The 25562-nt window shown below is 36.3% G+C and overlaps 1 non-coding gene across 1 annotated transcript; it reads right to left on the minus strand.

Moving 5' to 3' along the window:
- Positions 1–22894: 22894 nt before the first annotated feature.
- LOC124886939 lies at positions 22895–23001 on the minus strand. The gene has a single exon (XR_007044335.1). It is a non-coding gene; the product is annotated as a small nucleolar RNA R71 (small nucleolar RNA).
- Between the last annotated feature and the right edge of the window lie 2561 nt (positions 23002–25562).

A 25562-nucleotide genomic window follows, 5' to 3' on the forward strand; every position in this document is an offset into this window, starting at 1 on the left:
TAAATTTTCCCCCTAAAATCATATTCAATTTCTTCTAATCTTATCTGAATAATTTTAAAAAAAGAAATAATTTGGCACTATTTTTACAAAGAGATTATTCGGTGATATTGTTGAACAAAGTCTTTTATTATCATTTTTTCAGTCTATATTTTTTGAATTAACGTAATGAATAGAGATTCGGGACCATCTTTTAGTTTTGGAATCTCTAAATTAGACATTATCAAATAATATGAAGAAGTTGTAAACTTTATTCCTGACAGTTTTGACTACGAATCTTATAATTTTAATGAAAATAGATCCAAGCATAGAAATGATCCACATACTATGAAGAAATTGCGGGAAAGGCATGCCAAGAAGGATAAGAAAAAAGAAGTTCATGTTTTCAAGAAGAGAGGATCTAATAATTATGGAGGTAAAGTTTTTGCTAAAAGAAGAAGAATTGTCGAAGTTATTTCCAGAGATGAGCTTCCAAAGGTATTTGCATATTCAGATCTTGGCACTATTAGGCTGATATACTTATTCAGACGTACATGATACATTTTTAATTTCTTGAATATATGATTATTTGTTTATGCTTTTATATGTATCTCGTGTTTATTAAGTTTTATTGAAATAATCATACCAAAAGATACATGTTTATAAGCTTAAAGATGCATATTAGGTTATCTTGTAACACAAAAAGTGAGTGTCGGCGATGCAATTTTATTAAATTTTAATCCGTACAAAATTTGGATTATATTAAATTCAAAATATATTAGTCCCAAATAAATATTGTGTATTAATATAATTGGATTAATTATTTAAGTCCAAACATATATGGGTTTAATTAAAGTTCAATTTTTATTGGGCTAGCCCATTGATTTGGGCTACAAATGATGAGCTCACCTTAATAAACCCAAGATATTGTCATATTCTAGAGGCCTAAATAAGAACCACGTTTCAAATGATGTGGCATGCCAAGTCAAGTGAAGGAGACAATAGGACCATGCCACATGTCAAAATGATGCACAAGGCCCACAAAATAAAAGCCCATAAAAAGGCGCCACATCGCTTAAATCTGGTTGGTCAAAAAAAGTCTATATTTATCATGACTCTTCCTTTTCTACAACTATAAATAGGGTTCTATAATTCAGAGAGGGAGACCCCAGAACTCTAACAAGTAGCAGGAGAAAGCTCGTGGATCAAACGCCGTAATTTCTCTAAAAAGCTTAAGCATTCAAATCAAGTTCATCAGGATTCAAGATCAAGACCACAATATTCAAGAACAAGATCAAATGCTCTTGAATTCAAGAACAAGTCAAGATCAAATCCCTAAAGTCCATCAAATCAAGTTCAAATTTAAGATCAAGCTTTAAGCCCTTGAATTTATATTTGAAAAGGCGAATTAGAGGATTCATAGAGATTGTAACACTCACATATTGAAATCAATAAATTGATTGTTGCAATATTTTCTTGTCTCACATTATTTATTTTTCGGTCTCAAAAATTTTATTGTCCAATAAATTCTGGCACACCCATTGGGTCAATCTCTATCTCTCATCTCAACTTTTCCAACTGCAAAGTTCAACAACACTGAAATGACTTCCAAGAAGGTCAACTCTCAATCAACTGCTTCCAAGGCTGCTGACTCAAAGTTCTCTAGAAAACATCCTGGGTGTTACTTTTGGAAGCTTAGGAGTTGTTACAAGAAGTAAGGAAGGCTTGCTAGGAAAACAAACACATTTAGTGTAGTCCGCACCAACTTCAATTTTTGGATCTTCAGTCCCAAAAGGAAAGAAGTACAATGCAAGTACTTCGGAAGGAGGAAGAAATGTGGCGGAATCTCTTAAGAGGACTCTAGATCTACTTGAGCATTCCAGTTTCGAATACTCTGATGCGAAGAGTGATGATTGTTCAAGAAACTCATCATCTCTAACTACACCGCATAAGTTGAGCATTTCAAAGATCAACTTATGCAATAATCGGTGCTACTCTCCAACATCTCCAGTGATTATGCAACGATGGTAGCTGATGCCTCATTTATAGAGGAAAAACTTGCGAATCTGGTAAAAAAATTGATAACCTAACCAAATATATTCAGAATCAAGATGCTCGAATTGATAAGATAGTGGATAGGGTGGAAGGTATGATAGATGGAGAGTCTAGTAATGCACCTTGAAAATCTCCAGAGATTCATGAGATAGAAAATCCTGTAAAAAAACACCACCGAGGGAATGATCTCGATTGGGCAATAGAGGGAATTAATTGAAGGGACCCTCAAAGAAAAGTATGCTATTGTCGCTAAGTCTTCCCTTGCTTATGCCAAGCCTTACACGGCAAGGATTGATAGCCTCAAAATGCCTGCCGGCTATCAACCCCCCAAATTTCAATAATTTGAGGACAAAGGGATCCCAAAGCAATATATCACACACATTGTTGAGACATGTAATAAGTCTGGAACGTACGGTGACTATGTTGTCAAACAGTTTATTCGTTCCCTAAAGGGAAATGCCATGGACTGGTATACGGACTTTGATCCTAATTCCATCGATAGTTGGGAGCAATTGGAGCACTACTTCTTAAATTATTTTTATAGCACAAGGCGTACAGTGAGAATGGTAGAGCTCATAAATACTCAGCAAAGAAAGGATGAACCAGTCATTAACTTCATTAATTGATGGAGAAATGCTAGCCTAAACTATGAAGATAGGCTCAGCGAAGCTTCTGTAATAGAGATATGCATCCAAGGAATGTACTGGGAGCTTCTCTACATATTGCAAGGCATTAAGCCTAAATTTTTTAAAGATCTAGCTACCCGTGCTCATGATATGGAGTTGAGCATGTCTTCTACTGGAAAGGGATCAACGCCTATACATGACCCTCGAAGGGTAAAGGAAACACAACAACCCAAAATATGGGGAAAGTTTGTCCCCAAAAATGATAACAAGGAGTCTATGAATGTAGATATGTCTCCTATGAAAGTCACCACAAAGGTAAGAAAGAAGTAAAGTGTGAAGACAACTTTTGGAGCACGTCCAAATCATAAAACTTTAAAAGAGATGCAAGAAAAGGAATATCCCTTCCTTGTTTTTGATGTTGCTATGATTTTTGATGAACTCCTTAAGCATAAGCTCATTGAACTCTCAGAAATGAAGCATCCCAATGAAGCTGGGAGGACCAATGACCCTAATTATTGCAAATATCATAGGCTCATAAGCCACCCTCTGGAAAAGTGCTTTGTATTTAAAGATAAAGTCATGCAACTGGCAAAAGAGAAGAAGATCTTCTTCGACGATGAGATGGCTATTTCTCATCAAATCTCTATCACAGTTGGCTCGCTCGATCCAGTCCAACTATGTGTCGAAGATCATAATGAGAAAATATTAGAGCCTGGCAAGTCTTTAGTTGATGAAGGCGAAGATAAAATTTAGACTCTGGTGATTGGGCACAGACACGGGAGGAAAAGTCTGCGAAAAGAGTCGGCCGAGCATCCAACAGAAAGAGAATAGTGAAGAAACCAAGGAAACAGAAGTTGGTTGAACTTCCAAAAAGGACGACCGTCACAGATATTCACCTTCAAAAACCATGGTGTCCAGTAATGTTGGAAAAATTATTACCAAGTTGGTTTCGTGCGAAGACTACTCGAGTCAACCTTGAGGCGTCTTGTTTTAATACTGCTAAAGAGGGGGCAAAGGGTGAGAATCTACCCATGGAAGTTCATTTATCTTCTAAAAAGCTTGCTGAAACTCTTGACGAAGAGGCATATGTATGTGATACAAAAATCACATTCATAAATAACAATCTTCTACTTGGTGAGGCCCTACATAACCGTCCCTTACACATGTTGGATCAAATTCTAGGAAAGAAGATCAATAGAATCTTGATAGATGAAGGATCCGAAGTTAATATCCTACCCATCCGCATAATGAAAGAACTTGGAATCACTACTAACGAACTGGACAAGAGTCGAATAATGATCCAAGGTTTCAACCAAGGGGGCCAGAGGGCCATGGGATCTATTAAATTGGGGATTCGTATGGATGATTTTCAATCAAATGCATTGATGCATGTGATTGATCACAAAACTTCATACAATATATTACTTGGTAGGACTTGGGTATACGGGAACAAAATTATCTCATCCTCTTACTATCAATGCTTGAAGTACCTTGAAGGCGGAGTGAAAAGAAAGGTAGTTGCTGATGACAAGCCATTCACTGAAGCTGAGTCATATTTTGCCTAAAATTCTACTTAAAGAATTATGTTATGAATGAGAAAAGGGTTAAAAATGTCACCAAGACAAAGTGTGATGATCTTGCATCTAAGAAGGTCATGGTGACTGTTAAAAAAGTCACCACCAAAAATCCCCTTTTCACTTCAAATAAAGAAAGCATTGCACCTACGAAAAAAAATCCAACTCCTATTCTTCGCTACGTGCCAAAGGAAAAGAAAGAGAAAGATGACTCACCTAATGCCCAAGATAACGTGCTAAAAGGGATAACTTTACCTATCAAGAAAATTAATGCAATAAATCCATCTGTAAAGCTACTTGGAGAGTTTGGAGCTCAAAATTCGCCACAAGATATGACACTCTCTACAAAGCGTACAAAAGAAGGCTTCGATCCGAATGCATACAAGTTATTTATAAAGGCTGGATGTAATCCTAATGAGCCATTAAGATGGGGTAAACTTTAGTCGGAAGGTACAACTAGGTAGGCACGTGAAGGACTAAGATATACGTATCCACCTACAATTCGCATCTCTATAAGAAGCGCGGTTAGCAACTACATCACTGTAGAAGAAAAGTCTACTGCATCCAATAAAAGGGTTTCTGTCTTTAACCGACTTGGAGAATCAACTGCAAGAACTTCTGTGTTTGAAAGGTTGGCACCTCTAAATAAGAAAAAAAAGCAAAAAGCGTCAGAGAAGTCATCAAAGCACGATTATGTGCTCTTCACTTAAAATCCAAAAGGATTTCCAAAGTTTGATCCCTTCTAGAATGAGGCAACAGACGGAACTGGTAGTTTCATACAATGAGGTGCTAAAAGAAAAGGCTCATACTATGGTTTCTTTCTATGGTTTATAGCAAGAAACACGAAGAAGATGAAGAGAGTGTTGGCTCCTCATATCATGTTATGACCCAAACTGGGAAAGATGTCTCATCTAAAATGAAGGTTGATGAAGAGATATAAGATACCTTTTGGTGTTATCATATATCCATCAATGACAATGATCCTCGAGAGAAGGAAGATGCTGGAGATGCTCCATCGCAACTTGAATAATGAGTAAAGGCCATAATAGATCCCTTAAAGAAAGTTAATCTTGGAACCAATGAAGACCCAAGACAAACTTACCTGAGTACGTTTCTAAAGTGGAGAAGGAAATCTCTTATATGGACATACTCAAATAATATATTGATGTCTTTGCTTGGAGCTATAAAGAATGCCTGGATTAGATCCAAAAGTAGCAGTCCGTCCATCAGTTGGCAATCAAGAATGGTGCTCGTCCTATTAAGCAAGCCCAAAGACGCTTTAGGCTAGAGTTGGTTCCACTGATTGAGAATGAAGTTAATAAACTTATTGAAGCTGGATTTATTCACGAATTCAAATATCCCATATGGATTTCAAGTATTGTTCCATTACGGAAGAAGAATGGTCAAATTCGAGTTTATGTCGACTTTTAGGATCTCAACAACGCCTTCCCTAAGGCTGACTTTCCGATCCCCATACCAGATTTGATGATTGATGCCACCACTAGTTATGAGGAAATGGCCTTCATGGATGGTTCATCTGGCTATAATCAAATCTGCATGGCGCCAAAGAATGAAGAACTCACTGCATTTCGTACGCCCAAAGGTATTTATTGCTACAAGGTAATGCCTTTTGGTTTGAAGAACGCTGGCACCACTTATCAAAGGGCTATGCAAAACATCTTTGATGGCCTTCTCCATAAAAATGTTGAATGCTACGTGGATGATCTAGTGGTGAAGTCAAGAAAAAAAAAACGACCACTTAAAAGATCTAAGAATAGTTTTTGATTTACTTCGAAGATATCAACTTAGGATGAATCCATTAAAGTGTTCCTTTGGAGTTACTTTTGAAAAGTTTCTTGGCTTTATTGTGCGACACCAAAGAATTGAAATTCATTAATCCAAGGTCGATGCAATATTGAAGATGTCCGAGCCTCAAAATATTCATGAGTTAAAAAGCCTTCAATGAAGGCTAGCATATTTAAGGAGGTTCATCTTAAACCTGGCCAAAAAATGTCAACCATTTAGTTGTATCATAAAGAAGGACACTCCCTTTGAATGGGACCAAGCTTGTAGTAATGCCCTTGAGAGTATCAAATCATACTTAATAAAGCCACTAGTTCCTGCGGCACCCATACATGGGAAACCATTGTTACTCCATATCGCGGCACAAGAGAGGTCAGTTGGAGCACTACTGGATCAAGAAAATAGTGAAAGTAAAGAAAACTCTCTTTACTATTTGAGCAGAATGATGACGCCGAATGAGCTAAAGTATTCTCCAATCGTAAAGTTATGTTTGGCATTGGCCTTCTCAATTCAAAAGATGAAACACTAATTTCAAGATCATGTTTTCCGTCTTGTGTCTTAGGAAAATCCCATCAATTTTGTAATGTCAAAACCAATCCTTAGTGATCGAGTTGCAATATGGTACCTTCAATTTCAGCAGTTTGAGATTGTGTACGTTCCCCAAAAAGCTATAAAGGGACAAGAGTTGGCTGAATTCTTGGCAGACCACCCGATACTTAATGATTGGGAACTGAGCGATGAACTTCCTAATGAATATGCAATGGTTATTGAAGCAAGACCCCCATGGAAAATGTACTTTGATGGTGCCACATATTGAGATGGAGCTGGTGCTGGTGTGGTGTTCGTTACTCCATAAGAAGAGGTCATCCCATACTCTTTTACCTTAATAAATCGTTTCTCTAATAATGTTGCTGAATATCAAAATACTTGGACTTGAGATGGCAGTTGACATGAAACAACTGCAATTACTAGTCTTTGGTAACTCTCAATTGGTGATCAAACAACTTTTAGGAAGCTATGAAGTTAGAAAGCCTGAGCTACGACCATATCATGATTATACACAGAAGTTGATGGGGTGGCTTGGAGAAGTAACCCTCCAATATATGCCAACGAGAGAAAATAAGAAAGCTGATGCCCTAGCTGCTTTACCTAACTTTTCCAAATTAGATGCAAGTCACTATCCTCCAAGAATGGGTAGTACCACCAGCAACTAAATATAAAGAAAATAAAGTTGAATACCTTGTTGCCATATCAGAAGCTGAAAAAGAAGATTAGCGAAAACTTATCATTGATTACTTATGTTATGGGATACTTTCAGAGGACCCAAAGAGAAGGACATACATTCGTCATCGAGAACCTCACTTCCATTAGTACAAAGATACACTGTACCACAGATCATTTGAAGGAGTGCTCTTATGGTGTTTAGGAGAGGAAGAAACAATTCAAGCTTTGCAAGAAGCACACTCGGGAGTTTGTAGATCACATCAGTCTGGAATGAAGCTCTATTTTCAATTAAAAGGATGGGATATTATTGGCAAATGATGTTTAAAGATTTCTTGGACTATGCTAGAAGATACAAAGCTTGCCAATTCCATGAAAATTTTATACATCAACTTCCAGAGTTACTACATCCAACTGTAGCATCTTGGCCATTCAATGCTTCGGGAATGGATGTTGTTGGTCCACTACCAAAGTTTTCTGGTGGACACTTATACATCTTGGCCGTGACAAATTACTTCTCAAAGTTGGTCGAAGTTGTTGCTCTAAAGGAAGTAAAGAAAAAAATGTTGCAAACTTCATACGAGTGAATATAGTCTATCGCTTTGGAATCCCTCAATATATAATAACTGACAATGGCAACCCCTTCGATAACAAACCGATGAATAAGATTTGTGATCTATTTGGCTTCAAGCAGCGTAAGTCTTCTATGTACCATGCTTCTCCAATGGTCTAGCCGAAGCATTCAATAAGACTTTATGCAACTTATTTAAGAAAGTTATCTCCAAATCCAAACGAGACTGGCATGAGTGAATGGAAGAAGCTTTATGGGCATATAGAACAACTTACCATACACCAACGTAAGAAACTCCATACTCGCTTTCTTTTGGAGTTGAAGCAGTCTTGCACTTAAGCGTCAAATAACTTCTTTGAGACCGGCTATTCAAGAAGGGATCACCGATGAAGAAAATGCTAAGTTGCATCTTGCGGAGTTAGAAGCTCTTGATAAGAAGAGGCTGGAGGCTCAACAAAATCTTTAATGCTCTTAAGACTGGATATCTCGTTCTTTCAATAAAAGAGTTTGGTTGAGATGCATCCAAGTTGGAGACCAAGTCCTTGCAGTAAGGAGACCCATTATGGCTTCTCATAAGTCTGGGGGAAAATTCACCTCGAAATAGGATGGACCATATGTCGTATAAGAGGCATATTCAAATAGTTCTTACAAGCTTGTCGATGTAGATGGCGTGAGTATTGGCCCCATCAATGCCAAGTTCTTAAAGAAGTACTATCCTTAAAGGAAGACAACACTCCTTAAGGAACGAGTATAAACTACATGTACACTCCTTAAGGTAGGTGTATAAACTGCATGTACACTCTTAAGGCAGACATATAAACTGCATGTACACTCCTTAAGTCACGAGTATAAACTGCATGTACACTCTTTAAGGAATGAGTATAAACTGCATGTCCACTACTAGCCCGTAAGGGTATAAACTGTGTATGGCTAAAAAAAGGAAAAAATAAAAGCCTGCTAGGTTGAAAACCTCAAAAGAGGTGGCCTAGGAAAAAGTTTGGACACAAAAAGAAAAAACTCACCCAGAACTACGTTGTGACTTGATCCTCTTTATTGAGGTACATATGTTCTTGGAATTTCATTCTGAGTTTAGTTACATGAGTGTTAAAAAAAATACATGACCCTGCTTGATCCGCCGTATGAAAGTCAAGTCTGCATACATCTCAATTAAGTTTTGGAAATTATATCAAATACTTTGGCTCAATGGGGGCAACCCATCTAAAGGAAAAGAAGTTCTTTCAATAGGATTTGGAATACCCAAAGCCTACAATTGAGGCATAGATCTACCACATGTGCAATTATCAATTATCAAGTCAAAAGCTTTAATTCTTAAGCCTTTGAAATTGAAGTTGCAAGTCTAACTCGGTTGTAAGACAAAGACGTGTAGCTAATGAGCAACAAGTTTGGGAGAGAAAAGCTAAAATTTAATATGACAACATCAATGCATCAAAATGAGTAAGAAATTATTAGACTTGAAATTCAAAGTAAATATTAAAATAAATGTGCAATATAAAGAAAAAGAGTTTCCATTATAACTAATAGATCCGACTACTCAATAAAAAGGGTAAAAGAAAGCATCAAGAAGGTTTGGAGGAAGACATATCCTAAGGCTAATATAAGTATAGCTTATAATTGACTAAATCTTGTAAAGCAAACTCTAAGACTTGCTTCTTCTTCTCCATGACCTTTGAGGCTTTTTTCGTTGCAAGGGAGACATTAGAACACTTGGAAAACTCTTCTTCAGCAGCTAAAACTTTGGATTCCATATCTGTAGCTTCTTGCTTGGCAACATCTCGGTGAGCTTTCAACTTCTTCACCTTCTTTCTCGCCTTCTTAAGAGATTTACAAGAGGTAGAAACTTCTTTAGATTTCTCATCCCTCTCTCTTAATACAAGCTCAAGATGTTCTTTGGCTTTCAAATATGCTCTAACTCTTTAATTGCGGTGGTTTTAACAATAAGGGCGGATTGTGCTTAATCATAGGAAGTCACTAGCCTAAACAAAGACTTATAAATTCTGCAAAGGAGAAATATCTTCCCCCATCCCACTCATGTCACTGAGTATGACTTCGATATCATCTTGGATAGACGAAGCATGATTCGGAGTAAGGCCTGCAAGTTTGGTGTGGATACTAGCCCAAGCCTTTATGATAAATTCCTTTTTTAGCTCTGAAATAACCTTCTTGCCAAAAAAAATAGACATGGTTACTACTGGTTGCCGGGAAAAGTTTGACTTTACATTTTCTTGGACTTTACCGCAAGGGTTAAAAGTAACCTTTTTGGATAACAAAGGTAACTCTCTTGACCTACTACAGACTCACTACTATCTTGTGGCTTACTTTGGTCAGGATCTTTCAAAACATGGACATTGTCTGGCTGCACACACAAAGAAAAGAAATGAATATCATATGAGGGGTTTATAAAGGTGATTTATATACTATGATATAGGAGAGAGTTAAGTTGTTACCGTCTCAATGGCTGGTGAAGTCTTTGATGAACTAGAAAGAATCTCCACATGGGAGTTAGAATTACCTTGCTTTTCCAAGGATAGTTTTACCTTATTCCTACAACGATCTCCATGACTACTATCGGTCTCGTCTTGAGATGGTCGTTTATTGAAATCTTGTTGAGTTAGGACAGGTAACTCCTCTTTTTGAGTTTCTATATGTGAAGGTCCCTTAACTTTGTATAGAGTAACCATCTTCGATTTCAAAATGGGAGGCTTAACCACAGTTGGGACCTCCTCACCATGTTCTTAAGGAGTAGCAATAATAGGACCTATAGCATTCACCAAGGATTGCAAGTTAGCTTCAAGAAAGTTCCCGTGAAATTTGTCCCATCAAGTTTTATACGCAGTAAAAGAGTGCTTTCGTGCATTAGGTGTGGCCATAAGAAAAGTTACCTGTGACATGGATCCACACAACACACAAATGTGATAAAATCTGAGTCCTTCATCAAGTGATGCACTACGAATATCATTTTCTAAGCTACTAGGGAGATTTTGATAAAATCCAAACTGATGGCTAAATTGATATGGGCTATATGGCTCAAGGATGAATGAGTCTTTATACCTGAAAGGGAGAAAGTTAAAATGAAGGCTCATAAAGTAACTTATCTCTGAATTAGCTTCTTTATCATTATCCATAAAATAACAAATATTGGACTTATTTGGCATGGTACAAGTCCAAGAGATATTATCTCCTTAGTAGATACTATTTCTGGCATGCTCTTATCAAAATATCTTGTAGAACTTTCTACAGAATATGCTACCATTAATGGAACATATAGCCCATTAGGTAGAAAAAAATGTGTCTTGAAATAGTAAGCAATCCAACCATACACATAATGGATTGGAAAGGATACTTTGATGTGCTCAAGTTGCGAACCTTTGGTAATTCTGTTTAAACCATTATAAATGCTTGACAAGACAGGAATGGCAAGCCTAAAAGTTTGCTTATTGGCTATCATAGCTACAATTCTAAAAGTTCCAGGACGAATGAAATCTCCATCCTTAGAAGGAAACACAAAGGTGCATAACCAACATGATAAAAAAGCTGCCAAATATGTATCAACCCTATGTTCATAACCTACTCTAAGTTTAGAGAATGTTGCATCATCTGAACTTGACCACTTTGTTTCATTCGGAATAGTCCCAGCTGGGTTATGTGTTGACTTTAAGCGAACATATTTTTTCTCCTTCCTTACCGAATCTGCCTCATATCTCAAGACTCTTTTACACCAAAATTTTATCCACTTGCTTAGAGTAACTCTGTTATTATGATACTATCCTTCTTAAAGATGATGAAAGGTTAAAAATAAGAATTCATAGGTACGAGGGATGAATCTCTCATTCTTCTCATCAACACCGGTGAGCTCTTTGAATTCAGACACTACTTCTTTATAAGGAAGACCTCCGATGGGTAGTGCCCCAATCTCATGTAAATCCCAAAGGGTAAATCCCAATCTCATGTAATCGATGTTAGCACTGTATTTGTCCTTGGACACCATGCTTTAATAAAGGCTTGCAATATGTTTGAATTTCGATCATAGGTAAATAACGAAGCATAAACGGCACCATATACTTTTGCTGCCTTCAAAGTTTGTTGAATTCTAGCTAAAATGTCCTCAGCCTACTCCTAATATCCTTGAATATGATGAAATTCACCATATATCTCCATGACACTTCCCCAACGTATATCTCCCTGGAGTATTCGGCAACCTAGGCAAGGAAGGGTGCTCGTAATATTCAGTTGACATTGGTTTAGAGTCGGAAGAGTCCATACTTTGATGAATCGATTAGAACCAAGGTCATATTCAGAAGTCTAGTTTGGCACGTAAAGGGAATTCACCAAGGGCAGCCATGGATATGCACACCTACCGACTAGTGGAGTGTGAGTCAATAGTTTTGATAAAATTATACCATCATCAGCCTCAATAAGAAGATACTTGCTATTGGGGGGTGGAGAGGTATAATCCTTAAAGTGAACCATTGCTGAAATTTGCATAAACAAGGAAGGTTTAGTTAAAAACAAGTTAACGTTGATCAAAATACCTATACAAGTAGTTGTTAACAGAAGGTTCCTCTATATTTTGGCTTTATTTAAAGAAAAAGGAAATTGACACCATCTTGAAGCCAAATTAGTCGGTCTTAGAGTATAAAGAGGAGAAGTTAAACTCTCGTACCTTAAGCTGATTCTTACAAAGCCACCATCTTGAAGTCAAATTGGTTGGTCTTAGAGTGTATGGAGGAAAAGTTAAACTCTCGCACCCTAAGCCGATTGTTGCTGAAGTCAAATTGGTCGATCTTAGAGTGTACGGAGGCAAAGTTATACTCTCGCACCCTAAGTCGATTATTGCATTGGTACCGTCTTCAAATCAAATTGGTTGGTATTAGAGTGTACGGAGAAAAAGTTAAACTCTCGCACCCTAAGCCATTGTTGAATTTCCACCGTCTTAAAGTCAAATTGATCGGTCTTAGAGTATACGAAAGTGAAGTTAAACTCTCACACTCTAAGCCGATTATTGCAAAGCTACCATCTTAAAGTCAAATTGGTCGGTCTTAGAGTGTACGGAGGCAAATTTAAACTATCGCACCCTAAGCTGATTGTTGCATAGCCACCGTTTTGGAATCAAAATTGGTCGGTCTTAGAGTGTACGAAGGTGAAGTTAAACTCTCGCACCCTAAGCCGATTGTTGCATATTGCTATTTGTTTCAACCCTAAAAAGAAAAACAAAGCAAAAGCATGAAAAAGGGGACTTACACAAAGGCCAACGGAGAGGATCAAATCTCACCACCAATTAAAATTACACAGTGCAACAGTTGAATTCTTTTTGACTGGATCGCTGGTATTTATAGATTCCAGGGGATGACTATAGCCGAATTTGTATTAAATAGGGATTGTTAAGGCGGTGAGGGACAAATCTTAAACCCTGTTAAAATTAATTTTTTGTGGCGGCATGATGTAAAAGAGGAAACTATCATCTGCACGTAAGTAAGGGTTACTATATAAGGAAAATTGGACTTTGAAATATTAATAATTAATATATGATAGTTTAGGTCAATATACATAATCATTACCATATTTATTTCTTGTAAATATGTGTTTTGAAAATGCACATGGCCATTGCATATATTAATTTGATCTGAATCCGATTTACTTCAAGACTCAGCTCCGGTTTAAATAAATTAATACTTCGATAAGTCTTGAAGTAGGGGCATTTATAGGCGATGTAATTTTATTAAATTTAAATCCATAAAAAATTTGAATTATATTAAATTCAAAGTATATTAGTCCCAAATAAATATTTTGGATTAATATAATTGGATTAATTATTTAAGTCCAACATATATGGATTTAATTAAAGTTCAATTTTTATTGGGCTAGCCCATTGATTTGGGTTACAAATGATGAGCCCACCTTAATAAGCCCAAGATATTATCATATTCTAGAGGCCCAACAAAGCGCCACGTGTCAAATGACGTGGCATACCAAGCCAAGTGAAGGAGCCAATAGGACCATGCCACATGTCAAAATGATGCAACAGGCCCATGAAATAAAAGCACATAAAAAGGCGTCACATTACTTAAATCTGATTGGTCAAAAGAAGTCTATATTTATCATGACTCTTTCTTTTCTACAACTATAAATAGGGGTCTATAATTCAGAGAGGGTGACCCCAGAACTCTAATAAGTAGCAAGACAAATCTCGTGGATCAAACGCCGTAATTTTTTTAAAAAACTCAAGCATTCAAATCAAGTTCATCAGGATTCAAGATCAAGCCCGCAATATTCAAGAACAGGCTCAAAAACTCTTGAATTCTAGCACAAGTCAAGATCAAATCCCTCAAGTCCATCAAATCAATTTCAAATTTAAGATCAAGCTTTAAGCCCTTGTATTTATATTTGAAAAGGCAAATCAGAGGATACATAGAGATTGTAACACTCACATATTGAAATCAATAAATTAATTGTCGCAATATTTTCTTGTCTCAAATTATTTATTTTTCGATCACGAAAATTTTATTGTCCAACAGTGAGTTCTCTATTGATACATTTATATGTATCTCGTGTTGTTTAAGTTTTATTAATGTAATCATACCAAAAGATACATGTTTGTAAGCTCAAAGATACATATTGTATTATTTTGTATATATGATTCTCTATTTATGCATTTAAATGTATTTTTTTAACTGTTATTGAAATAAGCATACAAAAGATACATGTTTGTATGATTAAAGATACATTTTGTATTATCTTGTATATCTGATTTTCTGTTTATGCATTTATATGTATCTATTATGTTTTTTGTTTTAGTGAAATAATCATAAAAAAGCTACATGTTATTAAGCTTAAAGATACATATTATGTTATCTTGTATCATAGTAATATCCAGTCTTCTTTAATTGTTACTCCCTTTCTTCTATCATAAGAAAATTATTTAGGTGATGCACACCTATTTTAAAAAAATAAAATTAAAACATAAATTAAATATTACTTTTCATTTTTATTCTTTTTAATTATTGTCAAACTATTCTTGAAAATCCAAAATATTGATCATGATAACTATTTTCAAGAAAATAATTCAAAATAATGAGTAAATAGGAGCAATTAAGTTTATGGAACTCATCCAAATGTAGGTAAAATGAAAGAAAATTCCTATATTACTCTTAAAGAATGAATAATTAAGTTAATTTAAACATTAAAAATGTCTCAACAATTCACTAATTATGGAATAGAAGGAGTATTCTTTTCCTAAAAATAATTGATTCACAATATTTTCTATTCAAAAAATCAAAATTAAATTAATTATTTTTTCCCATTATGCCTTTAGTATAAGTTGTTCTTGAAAAATTAAAATATTACTTATCAGGGAAAATCTAGAGTTAAAGAATACAAATACGCAAGTTGATGAAGAAGGAATATAAATAGAATGGACATATATTACAAAATATATTAAAATGGTAAGCGATTAAAAATTAAGTATGAGATTAGAAATATTTGTGAGTTGCCATAATATTGAGTTTTTACCATAATTAGTTAGGTTAATTGCTATATTAATGCTAGTTTAGCCATTACATCCCTAAAATATGCTAATGAGTTTAATTATTACATGTATCTTTAGGATATATCTAACATAAGTTATATGTATCATCAAAAGCTAAAAGTTGGGATTTTCTGAAATTCAGAAAATAGTTGAGATTTTTGGTAAATACCAGTAAACATATCGTTATGTATGTAATTTGGACTATAAATAATAAATAGGTCATATAGCCATAGGGACATATTTGTTATCCTCTTTTAGTTTCACTTATATTATGAGAGTATAAATTTCCTAAAATAGGAGAACCATATTAGCCTTGTTATAGGAGTTCTTGCACTCTTCTTTTGCATCTATTAGACTATTAGTGGGTCCAGAGAGGGCCAAATTCATGCGGCGTGATATCGATAGTATAACCTAAAGAATTAATGGTTACTTTTATGATTCGAACCTGTGACCTTTAGGCACATGATGACAACTTTATCGCTGTCCCCAGACTCCCCTTCCTTATTGGATCAGCCAAACGTTAATTTTCTGTTGTTTAGAGTTCCAAAAGAATCTCACCATACAAAATATATAGAGCACTAATAATGAATACTAAAATAATTATCTTTATATATATATATATATATATATATATATTGTAAGACCCTTCGAAGTACTAGTTATTTCAGTCCTTTAAAGCATGACAAACGAGGCCCCAGACTTAGAAAAATTTTAGTTAAGTGTTGACATTTAGTCTCATTTTTGCCTCGATATTTCAATGACATCATTTACAATCTTTCCGACCTTAGAAATGTTGATTTTTGAATTGATTCATGATCAAGGTTATCTATAGGTCATCTTGGATAAGTTTTCAATTTTTCGGATGAGGGTTGGACCATGTTCGGATTTCCAAAATAGCAAGTCACCGCGAATTTATTGCGTCACAGTGAATATGGAGATGGGAAAGACATCACGTAGCAAAGGGAAACAAATTACTAGTTGGTTGATTCCAGTAAGCCACCGCAATTCCACCGTATCATGGTGGAAATTGCGACGGGAGCCTCACCTCTTCGTGGTGAAAGCCAAATCGGCTGTTGTCAAAACCAGTAACTCACTGCGATTGCACCGCGTCGTAGTGATTATAGCGATGAGGCTGTCACCACATCGCGGTGAAGGTCAAAAGCGGGTTCCAGTTACAAATTTAACTTTCAAGGACAATTAGGTCCTTTTCTCCTCATCCAACTCACCCATAACACGAAATTAATCATCCCAAAGGTAAAAAATTCATGCATTCTTCTCAAATACTCTCAAGAAACAAAACCCTAATTCATAAAGTTCATGATTAAGTTCCAAGAAATCCCCAACAATCTTCAAGAAATCAAAAAACAAGGTATGTTAGGTGTTCATCCTTGGGTTTCCTTCCACCCTTGGAGTTCAAGAACCCCTTTTAAAATCTCAAGTTAATAGCTTCATGATTTACATGCACCCATTAGGGTTGTTTTCATGTTTATGTTGTTATATGGGTTTCAATTCAAGATTTAATTGCAAGTTTCATGAATATAAAATAACATGTATTATGATTGATGTAACTCTCATGTCAAAACCCATGAATTTTGAATTGGTTGTTGTAGTCATAATGCATTAGCATGTTATTCATGCCCAAGTATAAGGTTATGCCTCCTAAGTATTTGACAAAATGCCTAAGTGAATTAAATGCATTTGTGATCCATTGGTGATCTTAGTATTGAACTCATGCTATTACTACATGTTTAAAATTACTCTCATGTTCAAGCCATGCATTGCAAGTATTTGATAAAATGTCCACATGAGTAAATCATGCATGGTAACCTATTGTAGCATTGTTAATGTTGTGATATGAGGTTATCTACGATGCTATCGAGTCCTGGGAGTATTTATTACCCGAAATCTAGCTATTTACTTAGTCACAGTAGTTATAGACTAGTCCCACTAAAGTCCAAGAATAGTAATACTCGGTCAGTTAACAGAACTTAGTGAACTCAGTCTAATCCAGTTAGTCGACACGATCGGTGTCAGTTCTATCAAGCCTAATACAGTCTAGTGATCTGTTCACTGTTGATTCGGTTGGGAGTAGGATTCAGTATTGAGCGAACCCAGAGATAGGAGAATTTCTGCCAACTAAGGGTTTGACCCTTTGTACCAGTCCCTGCATTACAAAACTACATAGCCAGTGTAGGGGAAGTCGTTCTCCTGCCAGACTAGTGTTGACACAACCATATACATACTTCATGAGTCTTCCTGCCAGATTAGGGTTGACACAATATTGTTAGTATCCTGTGGCAAGGTACTAACACCCTTCCAACTGGGATCACAGGTTGGACCTTCAAAATTAGTCTATATCGGGGTATGTTAGTTAGATGAACACTCCCATAGTTATAGTTTCAGTCTCAGTATTCAGTAAAGAAATCAGAAAGTTCTATAGAACCATGGCTATCAGATTCAGTTATTCAGCCATCAGAATTCAGTACTCAGATTCACTAGAAATCTTAAATACTTGATGTATATCTATATGCACAGTATCACAAGTTTAGTATGTCAGTAGTTACAGTTGTGCATGTATTCTCATTTAGTTATTTCATAATGTTCTTTTAGTCAGTTATCATCTCATGTGTACGAACCCATGTATATTAGCCTACCGCACTTAGCATACCAGTACATTCAAAGTACTGACGCATACTCTTTTATTGCTCTATGATATCTCATATCATAGGTTCAGACGCTCAGATGCCTAACCGTACTTAGTAGTTTAGGCCATTAGCAACAAACAGAGTGGTAAGTCCTCATATTTTGAGAATAGAGTTATTATTTCATTATTTCAGCAGTTCAGTAGTCAATTCAATTAGGATTAGTTGGGGAATCATCCCATCAACTCCATATTTAGATAGTTAGAGGCTTTCAGACAATTACAGTTAGTATTTAGTTTCTCATATATTGTAAATAGTATTATCATTAGTGTTCTATATTTGTTTTAATTTTATGAACCTTATGGCACTTATAGTCTTACTTTCGTATATGTTTACAATATTATTATTCAGTGCTCACAGCAGGTACCAGTCATAGGTTAGCTTATGATCCTCTAGGGTTGTAAGCACCATGTGACGTTCGAGGTACAAAATCAGGAAGTTACAAACTTGGTATCAGAGCCTAAGGTTCTAAAGTATCCTAGGGAGTCTAAAAGTCACGTCAAGTAGAGTCTTGTGCATGGGTGTGTAGTGCTCCACACTTATGGATAAGAGGCTATAAGGTATTTTTCATAAAATTTCCCTTGTTTTAGTGTTCATATCATGTGAGTGAGCATGACCTCAAATTGAACTCTTTGTATAATCCAATTTTCCCTTATATTTATAGAACATTCCTCCCAGAAAAACCAATGGAAGAAGAATTGGGAACCAGCCAGCACCTCCGCCCGTTCAGAAAGATCCCCTGAATGAGTACGTTTCTCATGCAGAATTTAGAGCAGCTTTCACCACTCTATCTCATTTTGTAACAACCCAGAATGAACTCCTAGCTGGTATTCAGAACAACCTAGTGGCCAATACTACTGCAGCTAGAATTTGGGACTTCACCTGAATGAACCCTCCATTATTTACAAGATCTAAGTCTGAAGAGGACCCACAGGAATCCCTTGATATGGTAAAAAAGGAAACAGACATTATGGGGGTAACCGCTAGTGAGAGTGATAAGTTAGTTGCCTATCAAATATAGGATGTGGCTCATTCATAGTTTAAGCAGTGGAAGGTATATAGGGGCACAGATGCAGGGCCCATAGAGTGGGAGGAGTTTGCTACTTTTTTTAGATAGGTTCTTCCCGTTAGAGTTGAGAGAATCTAAGATTTTAGAGTTTATTAATCTGAAGTAGGGCATCATGATATTGAATGAGTATTCCCTCAAGTTTACTCAGCTGGCTAGGTATGCTCCTTATGTGGTAGTTGATAGAATGTCTAAAATGAGCAAGTTCGTGTCTGGTGTGTCTGACAGTGTGGTTAAAGAGTGAAAGACTGCAATGCTGATTAAGGAGATGGACTTGGCTAGGTAGATAGTCCATGATCAACAGATTGAGGAGAAGAACACTAAAGAGAAAGAGAGGGAGAACAAGAGGGATCAGACAAGTAGCTTCAACTTCACTCAGTCTAAGTCAGAGGGTGGTAATCGTCCCCAGTTTCTCCCAAAATCTTTAGTCCCAGATCCTTCCTTAGCTAGTGCTCTGGTTCCTAAATTCAAAAATGGTAATAAGAATAGGGTTCTCAGCTCTAAATCTCAGGGTAATATTAGCAGTGCCAGAACAAATCCTCTTCGTCAAAAGTGTGATAGAAACCATCGGAGTGGCTGTAGGGCTAGAAGCGATATGTGTTTTGGGTGTGGCAAACCATGTCATAAAATCAGAGTGTGTCCTCAGGTGGATTCCCAAAGTCAGCATAATCATCCCTCAGCTTAGTCCGGTCGCTCGTTTTAGCAGGGTGTCGCTTCTAGTGTCACTAGTGGGCAACGCCCAAATAGTTTCTATGCACTCCATTCCCAATAGGATTAGGAAAGTTCTCCTAATATGGTCGCTGGTACCTTACAAGTTTACCATTTACATGTTTATGCTTTGCTAGATCCAGGAGCTTCTTTGTCCTTTGTAACTCCTTATAGAGCTGTTGACTTCGGAGTTAGTCTCAAAACCCTAGTAGAGCCCTTCTCAGTCTCTACCCTAATGGGTAAATATATCATAGCCCGGTGGGTATATAGGAATTGTCCAGTTATGATATCTCAAAAAGTTACTTCACCAGACTTAATAGAGTTAGAGATGACAGATTTTGACATCATTCTCGACATGGATTGGCTTCATTCATGCTATGCTTCAGCTGATTGTAGAAATAGAGTTTTCTATTCTTAGTTCCCAAATGAACCTATCCTAGAATGGAGGGGTAGTACTTCAGCGCTTAAGGGTCAACTTATTTTATACCTTAGATAAAGAAAAATGATATCCAAGGGGTGTGTCTATCATTTGGTGTGAGTCAAAGACACTAGTTCCGAGGCTCCTAATCTCGAGTCAATTCCAGTCACAAATGAATTTCCAGATATGTTTCTCGAATATCTCCTCGGAGTTTCTTTGATAAAGGAAATCAACTTTGGAATAAACCGTCTTCCTGACACTCAGCCCATCTCTATTCCTCCATATAGAATAGTTCCAGCTGAACTCAAAGAGTTAAAAGACCGATTGAAGGATCTCTTAGATAAGGGATTCATCAGGCCCAGCATCTTCTGGTGGTCTGCATCAGTTCTATTCATGCAAAAAAAAGATTGTTCTCTTAGAATGTGTATAGAATACTGATCTTGGGCATATTTATATGCTCAAAGCACCAATATGCACTCAGATTTAGACATATTTCTAGAACTTTTGTATTAATTCTTAAGTATAATTTATCTTTTATTTTGTTTCATGCCTAATGGATATGATTAGTACTTTTAGGATAAAAATCATGAAGAATTGTTCACATTTGGATACAACGATGGTATGGAAGGATTGAAGGAATACAAGGGAGTGAAATAAATCTAAAAAATGGAAGCTAGAAAGTAGGAATCCTCATTTGAAGACACTTTACGTCACGTTGACCAACAAAATAGCAATGGTCAAATTCCAGTGAAGGTCCGTGAAACCACTGCATTGCGAAGCAGTTCCACTTAACAGATTTTGCGACCTAAAAGTTTAGCGCATCGCAAAGGATGAATATTTCACAATTGTCCCAATCCAGTGGCTCACCGCGATAGTGGTGCATCGCGGTGAGGGTGAATTTTACAATTGTCAAGGAATACTTGAGCTCCGCGATTGCCTATATTTTAATGGAAAATAGCAACTGAAGGCATGACATTACGCTCCATGTGGAAAAATCAGGAATATCTTAAGTGTTTTGTCCTAGCTATAAAAGGAAAAATCCAAGATAATTTTAGGGGACTTTGGCAAGCATAGCAGTGGGGAAAAGCAGAAATCTCTCTCTTTTAGGGTTCTTAGACATTATTTTAAATTTCTTTACTTTAAGACTTGTTTTGGGTATGATTTATTACTTATTTTGGATGATGAATTCAAACATGAACAGCTAAACACCCTATTTCTGGGGTTGAGGCTAAGAACATGATTACTCTTTAATATTCATATTCATAGTTTCTTTTTGGATTATCATGTGGATTGTTCTTAAATTCTTGAGCTTACTATTTTAATGATTGGCCACCATTAGAATAAATCTATATTTCTATGTACATCCAGGAAGAGAATCGTAGGATAGAACGAAGAAATTAGGGAGCAAGGTTCTTATTATTTTATGAAATAAGGGATTTTAATTAGCATCTAGGATAGGGATATACCTAGAAGCCTTGCTTGGTTCACTTGCAAGAAGGCAACTTTATGAATCTAGAAGAATTGTTGTATCTCTGCGGGAGTTATAGCTACAACATTCAATAGATAAAAGATTTGAGGTCCGGAGACCAAGATCGTTGCATAAACCTTGCAAATCATCAACCTGATAACCAATTAGACTTTAATAAGAATAGAGAATTGTATGATTGTTCGAAATATCTCAACCCTAGAATTATCCTCATTTTTTATTACAACCGTTGCTTGTTTTGCTCTAGTTATCACTAATTATTTCTTGTTTACTAATTTACATTTTATTTATAAAATCAAAATCATCTTGATACCTTCAAGAACTTAATACCCAATTGTCTTAAACTAAAGATTGAATAAATTTCTAGTTTATTGATCCTCATGGGAACGATATCTGACTGTCTAAGTCATTATATTACTTGCATGATCGCATACACTTGCGTGTGCATAGAGACGCAATAAGTTTTTGGCGTCGTTGCTGGGGATCAAATAGAAATAGTAAATTGCTTAATTTTTTGGTTTTTGATAATAAGTTTAAGTGTTAACAACTTGATCTTAGCGGCTGAATTTTTGCAGGTTTAGCTGAACATTGGACTGGCTAAGGATAAAGAGTTTGTAGAGACCTTTGCAGAACCAGCAGTAATTTTTCATCAGAGGAGAAGAGCTCAATACTACATTCAACAGGGACAGATGGCTGAAATACTAGATCCAATTATTGCTGATCCAAATGTTGAAAATGTTCCAGCTCCTGCTATTCTAGTTATTCTTGTTTAACCAATTGTAACACCTGTTCGTGAAGTGGCAATCCCACTTACGAAACATATGACTAACAGTATTTGAAATCCTGAACAAGGAGGTTGGTGGGAATTAAAACAAAATATGGTGCAATTATTGAAATCAGCGGGGGAATTTCACGAACTTTCACACGAGGATCGATAGCAGCACTTACAGACCTTCCTAAAAATAAGCGATACATATATTCCTGAAGATGTAAATACTGATTATGTTAGATTGCCACTCTTCCCCTTTTCTCTAATAGGGGAAGCAAAGAGATGGTTACATGCTGAACCACATCACTCCATCACTTCACGGGAAGATTTTGCTCGGAAGTTCCTCATATGATTCTTTCCATCCTAGAAGATTGCATGATTGAGGAGTGAGATATTGAGTTTCAGATAGAAAGATAGAGAAAATCTTTACCAAGCTTGGGAGAGATTCAAGGGCATGCTCAGAAATTGTCCTCATCACCATAAATCGAATAATGTTTTGGTGCACATATTTATAGAAGGCCTTGAGTCTAATACAAAGATTCTTTTGGATTCAGCAGCAGGGGGCTAATCTTTGGAGAAAACATATGAAGAACTGTATACCTTGTTGAATCAAATCACACAAGGGAATCCTAATTGGCGTGCAAACTCAAGGAATGTTCCAAGAAGGTTGCAGGGGTTTTGGAGGTTGATCAGTTCACTGCATTACAAGCATAGATTGCAACAATGCAGAATAATATGACTACTTAGCTCAACAAATTAAATTTGGGTGCAAAACAACTAGCAGCCACAACAAATATGGTTCAACAGGTATATTCGTGGTGTGAAGTTTATATAAGTGGTGAGCATAAAGCAGATGCATGTTCTATTAATCCAAACTCAGTCAACTATGTGGGGAATGCAAATCATCAGGGTCAACAAAATTTTAGTAGTACGTATAATTCAAATTGAAGAAACCACCCTAATTTCTCATGGGGTGGACATCTGGCAGAGAATACAAATCAGTAAAAGGGACCAATGCAATCAAATCCACAACCGGTTCAAAATAATCAGGAGACTACTCAGAATAGTAATATGGAGGAGTTAATTAAGTAGTTTATGGCTCAACAAGCATAGTTTGTAGCTGAGTTAAAAAGTCAACAATTGCTCACAAGAAATATGGAGTTGCAGTTGGGTCAAATTGTAGGATCACAAAATACAAGGCCACAAGGAGAATTGCCTAGCGACACTGAGGCTAATCCTAAATAGGTGAATGTGGTTACAATAAGGAGTGGGCTTCAAACTAAGGAAATGGTTTAGGAGCAGGATAATCCCACAGTTACTAATGATAGTTTGCAAGAGAATGCAGAAGTGGAAGTCAAGGAAAAAGAGGCAAGTGAAGAGATTCATGTGAACAATAAGACTATCCCCTTACCCTTTCCTCAAAGGGCAAGGAAGCATCAAGAGAAAGCTAGTTTTAAGAAGTTTCTAGATCTTCTGAAATAAGTTCAAGTAAACCTTCCTCTTGTTGACATTCTGCAGAGTGTGCCAAAATATGCTAAATACTTGAAGGATATTAGTTCAAATAAGAATTGATTGACTGAATATGTGACAATTATATTTACTCAAGAGTGCACATCTAAAATTCAAAATAAATTGCCACGAAGTTGAAGGATCCGGGTAGTTTTACCTTCCAAATTACCATTGGTCAGACTATTTGTGCACGTGGATTGTGTGACTTGGGTGCTGCATAAATCTCATGCCCACGTCATGGTACAAAAAGATGGGTCTTAGGAGTCCCAAACCTACGACTATTGTGTTGCAGTTGGCAGATAGGTCACTTGCTAAACCAGATGGTATTATTAAAGATATGTTGGTTAAAGTGAGATCTTTAATCTTTTTAAAGGATTTTGTGATTCTTGACTTTGAGGCTGATCCAATTGTTCTATTTATTTTAGGACAACCCTTCTTAGCAATAGGAGTCACTCATTAATGTGGCAGCTAGAAATATAACAATGCAAATGCACGATAAAGTAGAGGTTTTTGATGTGTATTGAGCATTGAAACTGCCATCCATATAAGAGGAGTTGTCTTCTATATCGATTATTGATCTTGCTTTAGATTGGCAGTTACTTTTGTCTGATGATCCATTAGAGCGAGCTTTGATGGGTTATGATCTGTATGGAGATATGAAAGCATGGAATTGGTCCAGGTTATGAATTTAGCCATAATTGAGACAAACAAAGTGCTGATTGAGCCTTTGAATAAACCAATTGGTCCACCACCCAGGCCTTCAGTCAAAGAAGCTCCTAACTTGGAGCTTAAGGTTCTTCCTCCCCACTTAAAATATGTTTTTCTTGGTGATCAAGATACCTTGCCTATTATTCTATCTACAAGATTATCAGATATACAGGAAAAGAAAGTTGTAGCAGTTCTCAAGAGGAGAAGAAAGGCAATTGGCTGGCAGATATCTGATATTTTAGGAATTAATCCAGTATTTTGGATGTATAATATTTACATGGAAGAAGGGTATAGATCTAGAGTGCAGCAACAACAAAGATTGAATCCTGTGATGAAGGAGGTGGTCAGAAAAGAAGTGATTAAGTGGTTAGATAGTGGTATTATTTATCTAATTTTTGATAGAAAATGGGTGAGTTTGGTGCACTGTATACCAAAGAAGAGAGGAATGATAGTAATAACCAATGATGATAATGAGTTAGTTCCCATATATACAGTGATCATTTGGAGAATATATATAGATTATAGGATGTTAAATGAAGCTACTCGTAAATATCACTATCCAATTCCCTTCATTGAGCAAATGCTAGATCGATTGGCGGGGCAAGAATATTATTGTTTTCTGGATGGGTACTATGGCTACAATCAGATAAGCATAGCACCAAAATACCAAGAGAAGACCACGTTCACTTGTCCATATGGTAGATATACATTCAGACGCCTGCCCTTCGACTTAGGCAATGCACCTGCTATATTTTAGAGGTGTATGATGGAGATATTTTAAGACATGGTGCAAGAATTTTTGGAGGTATTCATGGATGATTTCTCTG

This window comes from Capsicum annuum, chromosome 8 (assembly GCF_002878395.1).
Source record: "Capsicum annuum cultivar UCD-10X-F1 chromosome 8, UCD10Xv1.1, whole genome shotgun sequence".
NCBI lineage: Eukaryota > Viridiplantae > Streptophyta > Magnoliopsida > Solanales > Solanaceae > Capsicum > Capsicum annuum.